Source organism: Callorhinus ursinus, unplaced genomic scaffold, assembly GCF_003265705.2.
Source record: "Callorhinus ursinus isolate GAN/ISIS: 27379988/994484 unplaced genomic scaffold, GSC_fseal_2.0 scaffold20, whole genome shotgun sequence".
Taxonomy (NCBI): domain Eukaryota; kingdom Metazoa; phylum Chordata; class Mammalia; order Carnivora; family Otariidae; genus Callorhinus; species Callorhinus ursinus.
In genome coordinates this window covers 20,381,850-20,391,834 of record NW_027397082.1, presented here as the reverse complement: position 1 = coordinate 20,391,834, position 9,985 = coordinate 20,381,850, and the positions used below count along the sequence as shown (strand labels likewise).

At 51.8% G+C, this 9,985-nt stretch overlaps 1 long non-coding RNA gene across 1 annotated transcript in view; it reads left to right on the top strand.

The window, feature by feature from the left end:
* The first annotated feature begins 4,485 nt into the window (after nucleotides 1-4,485).
* LOC141374646 (uncharacterized) overlaps nucleotides 4,486-9,985 on the top strand; it is a 72,022-nt gene continuing 66,522 nt past the window's right edge. The window contains exon 1 of the long non-coding RNA XR_012381690.1: nucleotides 4,486-4,610. This is a non-coding gene — a long non-coding RNA (uncharacterized lncRNA). The remainder of the gene's footprint in view (nucleotides 4,611-9,985) is intronic.

Here is a 9,985-nt window from a genome sequence, read left to right as displayed (position 1 = left end):
CCATTGGCTACAGACTTTGTCTCACTCCCCAAAAGTGGAGAGGGATCCTTTGAACAGGGCGGGTAGGGAAGGAAAAGGTGTGTAAGGGAAAGCAATCTTTCCTGGGCGTTCGCAGGCTTGGCCTCTTCTGGGCCAGCCCCGGGCTGCAAGTTTTGCGTCCTCTTGGTTTCGTTCATTAATTTCTCTTTACTGTTGTGGAAGAACAGATCGGAGACTCAGGGCCTTTGGAGGTCCCCGGCTTTGTAATCCCCACAAGTTTTACCAGATGCTTTGGCTAGTGTTTGGGCCTGCGTTAGACCAAGGCTTAGACTCTGCCCCACCTCGAAGTTCGCCGAGGAAAAGGAAACCTCGCCCCCTGGGCCAGCCGGAGGCGGCGCGAAGGCGGCTCCTTCAGCGGCCGCCGTTGGGGCCTCCAGCGCGCCCAGGGGCGCTGCGCCCCGCCGCGGCCGAATTCTCCCCCTCGGCCGCCCTCCCTTCTCCCCCGGCGGCCGCGGCTTTATGCGCCTCCTTGTCACTTGCGGAGAATGCCTGTGCGAGGCCTGTGCTGCCACACGGCCGATTGTGAGCGTGCCAAGGCGGGTGAATGGGGAGGCCTCAGAGCGCCGCGCCATTGTGGGGCCGGGCCTCGCTGAAAGACGGCTCCGGGCCGGGAAGGTGCGGAAAGAATGGCTTTTTATTGGAGTCCCGAACAAAAGGTGTGGTAGGAAGGCGAAGTCCCCTGCGCGAACAAAAACCCCAGCGCGTCGGGATTGACGTCCCCCCCGAGCTCCCCATTGCTTCTCAGAGCGGGGGCTTTGTGTAGCAGTCTGCTCAACAGAGGGACGGAGAAATGCGCGGGGGTTTTGTTCCCCACTTTTTGTGCGCTGGGGGAGGGAGCGGCAAGGGGGGACGGGGGCTGGGCGGGCAGCAAGGAGGGGCGCGTTGATTAGGCCGGCCAGCCGCGGCGCGGAGACGTTCAGCGGGAGTCGGCGGCCTGAATGCAGGGTCATTATTGCTACAAGTTTAGCAATTTCGCCCTTACAGGAGGGGGCGGGGGCTGCTAGGCTGCTGCGGGGCCGCCGGGCTGCGGATCCGCAGAGACCCGGAGGAGGAGGAGGAGGAGGAGGAGGAGGAAAAAGGAGGGGAGGAAGGGAGGGAGGCAGGCAGGCAAGGGAATCCTCCAAAACCCGCTGACCGCCCAGGATGAGGCTTGGACGGGTCCAAAAGGGCCTAGCGGGCGGCTGGAGAGGCGGTGCCTAGGGGCGAAGACCCTCCCTCCCCTCGCCTCTTCCCAGGCAGAAAAACCCTGGAGTTCAGTGTGAGTTGTAGTGCACTAGATTGCCGGTCCCTCAGCTACTTGCCGCCAGTTCCCTCCTCTCCTAAGCCTCCCTGGAGCTGGGACAACTCCTCCCACACCCTTATCACCGCCGTGTCCCCCAAGTCCCCTTCCTAGCGAGCCCTCTTCTGAAGCTATTATATTCCCATGAGTTGCTTAGGCTAAGGGCTGGGGAGGAAATTCTCACTTCCTAACACGTTTCTCACTGCCTGCAGCCTCGGACCACTGATTCATCCATCCATCCAGTAATATTTACTGAGCACCTGCTAATATATGTTCACTTGCACTGTTCTGGATGCTGAGGATGGTGAAAAAAAAAAAACCGATGTCCACAGGCTTGTGGAGTTTATTTTAAGGAGTGTGCATGGGGGGAGGGAGTTAGACAACAAACAAGTAAATGTAAAAATAAGTAGATTAATTCTAAAAAGGAACTAGAAGCAAGTGCTGAAGGGACGGTTCTTTTGGAAAGCCACTTAAGTTGATACCTGAATGACAGAAGGGAAGCCAGTCCAAACAGGGCTTTGCTGTTCCAACCCCATGCCTCTGCACTTGCCCCTCCCCACGATATGGATTGCCCTTCCACCCCCATCTTTCTGGTGAACTCTTGCTCCCCCATCAAGGCCAGTCTTCTTTCCTGAACCACCCAAGTGGAGGTAATCACTCCCTCATATATGCCACAGAGTCTTAGGTACTTTCCAGTACCACAACATAGTGTCATGCGAAGATTTATTTGTTTCTTTCGCTCCTCATGAGGTCCTAGTGAGGTCATGGGCAACCAGGTTGACATCTTTTTCCTCTGGGACAGATAACACAGTAAGTAGGAGATCATGGGACCAGAGTCCTTACATGCCACCCTCCGCAGCACATGCAGTGGCCCCGGTGACGTGGAGCTGCGGCATTGGGTGCTGGTGGCAAGGGACATGCTGAGCTGGACTCTTAGTCCACCTGGGCGGGGCCAAGGCACCTGAAATTGCCCGCAGAGACGCACAACCCATGGAGATCCCAGAGAAAAGCCCTGCCTTTGGTACCCTGCAATGCTGCCTGGAGACACAGCTTCCTGCAAGAGATTGTTACCCCTCACCCTACACCTCAAAACATAGTAAAGGAGGCTGAGAACTTGGTGATGACCTGATACCCTGGGCACAAAGTTTAGGAAATGGGAGGGACAGGAGACAGGAGATAGCAAGGACTCAGGAGGGGAGGGGTCAGGAGCTGAGATGTGTACGATAAATCTGCGACCTGCAACATTTTTCCAACATTCGCTAGCTGAGGGGTATGGTAGGTGATCAAGAGGCTGCCCTTGAACTCCAGGAGTGCTCACTTCTAACTGGATTTCATCACCTGCGCTCTAGGAACCCAAGATTCTGGGAGCAGATGTCCTCGCTCCGCTGGGGGTTTCCTAAGTAAGCAACTCCTTTTTCTCCAACCTAGTCTGTGTCCCGCGGGCCATGGCCTCTCGATGCTCCCAGCACCAGATCCCCACCTTCCATGCCCGGCTTCCTCCCAGCCCCACATTCATTTTCCTCCGCTCTGCATCCTCTCCCGTTTCGAAAAGAGGCGTGTGACCGTGGTAGAGGAAACAGAACTGGTTCTATGGATTGGCTTCCACACAGTTTGCGTGTCTTGAGATACTTAAAGCCAGACTGAACCAGCTCCCTCCCTGGCTCACTACTCTTCCCCAGAGCCTCCCGTCTCTGGGTATAAATAGCTCCCATTTCTTGGGCTAAAGGATTTCCTTACTGCTAGTTGCCGGCCCTCAAAGGGTGAAAACCCTTGACCAACACAGCCACCTCTCTTTGAGCTCCCCCTGCAGGGGAAGAGACACACCCCACCCGCAGGCTCAAATCGCGGCTTCACTGAATAGTTTTGTGAGCCTGGAGGAAGAGTAAAATATCTTCTAATGATCTAAAGGGAGACTTTGAGCAGGTGAAGTAAGTCATCCCTTTGGGTTCTGGTTTCCGAGCTCTAAGGCAGAGAAGGATAAACCGTATGATTTCAGAAGTCACTTCTGGCTCAAACTCCCCTTACTTCCCTGAATGCATGGATAACCCCTCCCTACGCAGTGACTGGTACTACGCTGGGCTTATGAGGTGGGTAGGTGCTACTGGTAAGAGAGGTGGGAAAGGTTAAGACGAGCAATTTTTTCTTGCAGAGCCTAAGCTTGAGGGGGGTTAAGAGGTTGGCTCTGGAGTCAGGCTTCCTGCATTCTAATATCAATGCCACCACAACCAGTGGTAGAGACTTTGAGTTAGGAGCACTCTGAAACTCAGTTTCCTCCTCTATAAAATGGGTATAGCGCTTCTCTCGTAGGTTTTTTTTTTTTTACCTAAGCAAAACGCACGAATAATAAGTGTGCAATTAAACGAGTGTTTATATATGAAAACACTTATGTACCAATCACCTTGCCTTTGGAAATTAAATGAGGTGATCCTTGTAAAAGCAACTTAGCACAGTGTCTAGTATACCTCAGGCCTTGCACCGCTAGTGTAGGCCAGGCCGGCGCTCGCTGCCTTGTATGCAGAGAAGCCCAGGACTCTGTTCTGCCTTTGCGGCACTCCCAGGTCCGAGGGGGAGCGCGGCAGGCCGGGGGATTCGCCACCCCAACGCGGCAGGCACGCATCACCACGGGCAGGCGGAGCCCAGCGGGGCCTGCAGAGCTCGGAGAGCTTCGCGGAGGCTTGGACCTTGGCGGGTTCTGGGGAACTCAACTGAAGGGGAAGGTGAAAGGAAGTTCCGGGCCGAGCGGCGACCCCCCCTCGGGCTTATCAGTGCGCGGAAGACAGGGTCGGGAGGGGAAACCCAGCCCCTCTGCGGAGGGCTTCCCCGGGGCCCCGCGCCCGGCTGGTCCCGGGCCCCGCCGGCGTGACCCCGGGCCGCGCGACCCCGCGAGGGTGGCGCCGGGAGGGCGGGCGCTCCCTTGGAGAAAGGCGCGTGCGGGGGGCGGGTTGGTTCGGCGCCTCACTCGTAGTAGCCTCCTCCTCCCGCGTTTACCGGTCTGGGCCCCGGAGCGGACTCCGCGGGCGCCTTCTCCCGAACCGAGGGCCCGAGCCCTGGGAGGCCGGCGGACTCTCCGCCAGCGGAGTTCGGCGCTCGGCCGCGGCTGGGCCGGGCGCGAAGGGGGAGGATCCTCGGACCTGCCGGGGGCAGCGCAGGTGCCGCGCGGCCGGGCACCGCCTCCCGGACAGGCCTGGCGCGGGAGCGCACCCGCGAGCCCCGGGAGAGCCTGGCCGCCTCTCGCGGTGGCCGCCCGAACCTGCGGAGCCGGCCGTCCCGACGACGCGACCCGGGCGCCCAGGTAGGACGCGCCGGGGAGGGGGTGGTGGGTCCGGAAGGCCTCGGTGGGGAGTCCGGGGCAGGCCTCTCCGGGAGGGGCCGCTGATCCCAAGGCCACATTTGCTTTTTTGAAAGGTCGCGCTTTTTCTCAGCCTAGACCGTAGGTGACATTAGTAACAGCAAAGTTTTCTGACGGGGCTTAGAAAATGTATCAAAGTATGAAACACGTGCAGAAACGACGTCAGTGTACCACTGGCTGAATCCTCAGAAGGCGAACACTGGCCATGAGACCAAATCCCGATGAAGAAACAGAACATTACCAGCCCCCCAAGTCCCCACGGGTTCCCTTGTTGTCACTGTCCCCACCGCCAAAGGTAACCAACTATCGTGGCTTCTAACAGCACAGATTAGTTTTGCCTGGTTGGAACAGTATATACACGGAAGCCTGTAGAACGTCCTCTTCTATGCCTGGCTTCTTTCGTTTGTGACATTTATCGATCTTGCAGCGTGCACTTGTACATAGTTCACTCTCATTGCTTTAGAGTATTCCATCGTATCAGTGTGCCGCAGATAAATTTATCCGTTCTGTTCCTGGTGGGCCTGTGGGTAGTTTCTAGTGTTTGTTGTGAATGGTGCCGCCACAGACATTCTAGAACAGCATCCAGTAGAACTTTTCTGCGGTGATGGCAATGTTCTCAGTCTGTGCTGGCCAGTGAGGCTACTAGTCACATTTGGCTCCTGAGCACTTGAAATGTGGTTGGCTGAGGAATTGGATTTTTTAATTTTCTTAAATTGTCATTAATTTAAAGAACCCCATGCATCAGGCAGCACAGTTCTAACATGTCTTTCGAGGACTGTAATAAATGTTTCTAGTCAGTATACACCTAGGAGTGTGATTGATCTGTTAGAGGGAATGAATACCAGCTTCCAGATTGTACTGAGCAGTTGTCTCAAGTTGGTGCATCTGTTTTCACTCCCATGGGCAGTAGCACCACATGCTCCTCAACTCTTAATATTTTCATTTCATTTCTTTTTCATATTAGCCATTCTGCTGAGCGTGTAGTTAAAATGAGGCTTTTGTTCGCTTTGAAGTAAGATTATGAAAATTGCCACTTAACCATGGTAAAGGTGATGATGATGGTTGGAGGGGTTCTTGGGGACTGAGAGTTGTTATCGGGTCTTAAGTTTACCCTTTATACCACCCACCCCTGCGTCAGGCCTCCCACCCAATCAGCCTTCTCCCCCAGAAACTGGACCTGGGTTAGCAGGGCATTAGGAAGGGGCCATGTGTTTGGAGGTGATCCATTTACCATAGCTCTTGTTACATTATGCCTTCTTCAAATCAGCGCGCTTCTTCCTTTACTGTTACTTATCGGAATAGCCCACTAGAGGGGATGATGAGATTGCCTGGCAGCTACAGCCATGGCAGAGAAGCCAGATTTGGGGCTGGCTCAGTTTTTGTTTGCAACTTGGCTCTGCCTTCTATAAAATGGCATTAACACTCTCTGGGTGTGCTACTTCACTGGTTTGCTGAGAAGCAAAGTAAGCTCTGAGGAGGCAGCAGAAGTTGGCCTACTATGTGTCAGGGTGTGTGTGTGTGTGTGTGTGTGTGTGTGTGAGAGAGAGAGAGAGAGAGAGAGAGAGAGAGACTTTGTAGAAATTCTTTGTAATCCTCAGAATAGTCATGTGAGTTAGGTATTCCTTCTTTACACTTGCAGACACTGAGGCTACAGGACACTGAACCGCTCTCCTCTAGGCCACACAGCTAGTAAACAGCAGTAACCCCAATAGGACTTTCCACCCGTGCCACCAAAAACAGTTCTGACGTTTTTTAAAATCTCCCTTCCCTGGGTAAACAGAGCCCTGGCTGGTGAAGATCTTGAAATTCTGGATCAAATTAGATATCCTCTGTGAAGACTCCCTTTGGACAGAACCAAACTGATCATTAACCTCTTGTGTGTGGCTTGTTAAGCAGAGAAATTGTTTGTTATGTTGTAATAACAGTGAAATTCACTTTGTGTGATACACAGGATCTTGGAAAGCTGTGTGCAAAGAGCCTTTTGCTTGTGGGGAGGGAGAAAAATTGAGTACATTTTAAGTTCATCCGGGAATTTGTTGCCTAAAAGTATCCCCAAATGAGTTATTTTTAAAGTGAAGGATCCTTCTGAAATATGAATAATAACACAGCATTTGGGGCACCTGGTGGCTCGGTAGGTTAAGCAACTGTCTTAGGCTGAGGTCATGGTCTGGGGGTCCTGGGATCCAACCCCATGTCAGGCTCCCTGCTCAGTGGGGAGTCCGCTTCTCCCTCTCCATGCTTGTGCTCTTTCTCTCACTTGCTCTCTCTCTCAATGAATAAAATCTTTTTTAAAAAATAACACAGCATTTGCTTTGTAAGTTTGGGTTTTCAAGTAATAAACAAGAGCAACTCAAAATCATATATAAGATTCATCAACATTTCGCACGTATTTCCTCTTTTATTGAGAAGGGTTTTCATGAAAGACTCACCTGGACCATCTTGACGTCTCGAGTTCTCTGGGAGGTCCACAAATTAGTTCTCTATCCAGATGAGAAGTAAGTAGAAAGCCAGTACCCCCAGTGGCTACTGGTGGATTCAGGCTTCGCTTGGGTGGGTTTTACAGTCCCTGATCATTCGGTGAGCCTCTGAGAGGGGGCTCAGGAGTCAAATGGGTTATTAGATTAGATGACCTTCAAGGTCCCTTTCAGCCATGAGATTCTTTAAATTTGTTACATACCTATAGATTCAGCATAAATTTCAGCTGTGCTGGTAAGAAGGGCCTCAGAAATTGCCGGAGTCCAACTCTTTCTTGATGCTGAATCCTGTGTGCAGCATCCCGGGCAAGTAACTCTCCCATGTCTCCTGGACACCACCCATGGGAGAACCACTGACTCTTTCACTCCCAAGTGTGAGAAAGTTCTGCCTTATAGTCAGGTGAAATCTTCCTCCTGCATCTTCATCAGCAGCTCCTCTTTTCTTTCTTTCTTTTTCTTTCTTTCTTTCTTTCTTTCTTTCTTTCTTTCTTTCTTTCTTTCTTTCTTTTTTTAGATTTTATTTATTTGAGAGAGAGAATGAGAGATAGAGAGAGAGCATGAGAGGGGGGAGGGTCAGAGGGAGAAGCAGACTCCCCGCTGAGCAGGGAGCCCGATGCGGGACTCGATCCCGGGACTCCAGGATCATGACCTGAGCCGAAGGCAGTCGCTTAACCATCTGAGCCACCCAGGCGCCCATATAAATGAAATAAATAAATATGAAATGAAATTTAGGAGAAAATGCTCAGAAAAGTATAAGGGTAATATAAGTTAAGTATATTATTCTTAAAAATACTCATGTCGTAAACATTGGCAAAATTTATTACCTGATTGATACTGAGCACAGGTTTAGCAAACAGCAGGAACTTGAGGGATTCAAGAAAGAAGAGCCAAACCCAGAATCCCGGCTCTTCCTCCTCCTCCTGTTTAATCCTTAACAATGCCTCCGTGCCCTCTCCTCATGAATGTGTGAAAGGAGAGACACTTACATTGTCCCATCGATGGTTGGCTTCAAGGACAAGGAACACTTGTCTGTTCAGCACCTTAGCGCAATGCCCGGAACATGCTGGATGTTTTGATAGGCACTTGACAAAACAACGAACTGGGCATACGACTTGCTGCAGATGCTGACGTTGTCCGACGTTTCCACTTCCTCTGGGGTCCTCTTCCTGCTCCCCCATGTGAAATGAGAGAGTGTCAGAGCTAGGATATCAGCCCAACCTACTCATGTTAAGGATGAAAAAAATGATCCTAGAGAGGAGGGTGTCTGGCCCCAGGTCACCCCCCTTAGTGGCCTTCTGATCCTTTGTCCAGTTCTGTGTTTCCTCACTGTATTTCAATAACTCCCTCTTTTCAGTGTTCTGTCCCCACACCTATCCCCAGCCCTTCTTCCTCTCTGGCAAGTTTCCTTTCCCACATCCCCTCTCCCAGCTCTGCACTCTGCATGCCCCCAATTTGTGTTTAATGCTGTACAACAGTGTCTCTTGGGAGTGTTAAAAAAAAAAAAAATACCTCCGAGGTTGTGAGCACACACACTTTAATAAATGTGTGACTCTTTGGGAGGAACAAGTTACGGTTCAGAATCTCTTTAGGGGCTCTCTCTAGGGCTCAAATACCCTTTCAGAATTTCCATGAGTCTAGAAACGCAGGTGGGATTTTTATAGTAATAAACCATAGTCCAGATGCCTAAAGTGCCAGGCAGTGTACTAGACAGCCTAGAAGGCTCTTGGCACCCTCTGCAACTCCAAGTCATGATAGGTCCATTTTACAGATGAGTAAACTGAGGCTCAGAGAAGTAAAAACAACTTGCTTAAGGTTACTCAGCTAGTATAGAGCAGGGGATTGAACTGATCTATTTGCCTTCTCCAGAAAACTCTGAGACACACTGACCAACTGTTGGCCGCTTCAGATGGCTATCCACTTCCTCTTCCATGGCTGCTCTTGGTAAGGTTTCTCATCTAAGAACTGTCTCCATGCCCAGGCTCTATCACTGATCCCATGTGTTTAGCCTCTCTGGACCCCAGGAAGCAGGTCCCTGCCTATGCCCTCTAGTGGTCACAGGAAGATGCACAACCCTTTCAGGCATTCAGGACCTCTTTCAGCACCGTCTGGTGCGGGCTAGGGACCCAAGGCCACGTGGAGTCAGACTTCAGAGGTGCCTAAGTCTCCCAGGCTTCCCTGGACCGAGGAAGGAGCTGGCTTCTCTGGGCCCTCACTCCTGCTAGTCCTTTAAGAAAGACCCACCCATGTTTGACAATGGCCAAAATTAGATTAAGAGAGGGCCTTGGCATCAGCCCCAAATTCCTCTTCAGAGAGTCAGCAAGAGCAGCTGACTCAGAGTCTATATAATTGATGTCTATTCTTAGTGTCCACCGTTCTTTGTTCATTGACACCCCTATGCCTGGTGTGCTAAGGTCCCAATGCACTTGTGTGCTCTTGAGTAGGTCTCAGTCTTTCTGAGCAACAGTCCCCATCTGGCAACAGGGAACACCTGCCTCATTTACCTCACAGGGATGTGATGAGGATCGAGCCAGAGAGCAAATGTAAAATGGGGTTGAGGTTTGAGATGGTCCGCCCTCTCCCCCTCCATCTTGGGGGCGCTGAGCCCGTGTGCAGATCCAGCCTCTAGAACTGCTCACAATCGGCTCAGCATTTCCTCAGATAAATAGCAAACTTGCTCTGAGTGGATTCTGGGTCACAGACAACCATGGGACATCCCATCTGTGGTAGTCTGCTCAGGCTGCCCTAACAAAGTACCACAGATCAGTGGCTTACACAATACAAATTTATTTGTCCTTTAGACAAATTAGAAAAAACCGTTGCTTCCTCCAAATGGACATGGCTTTG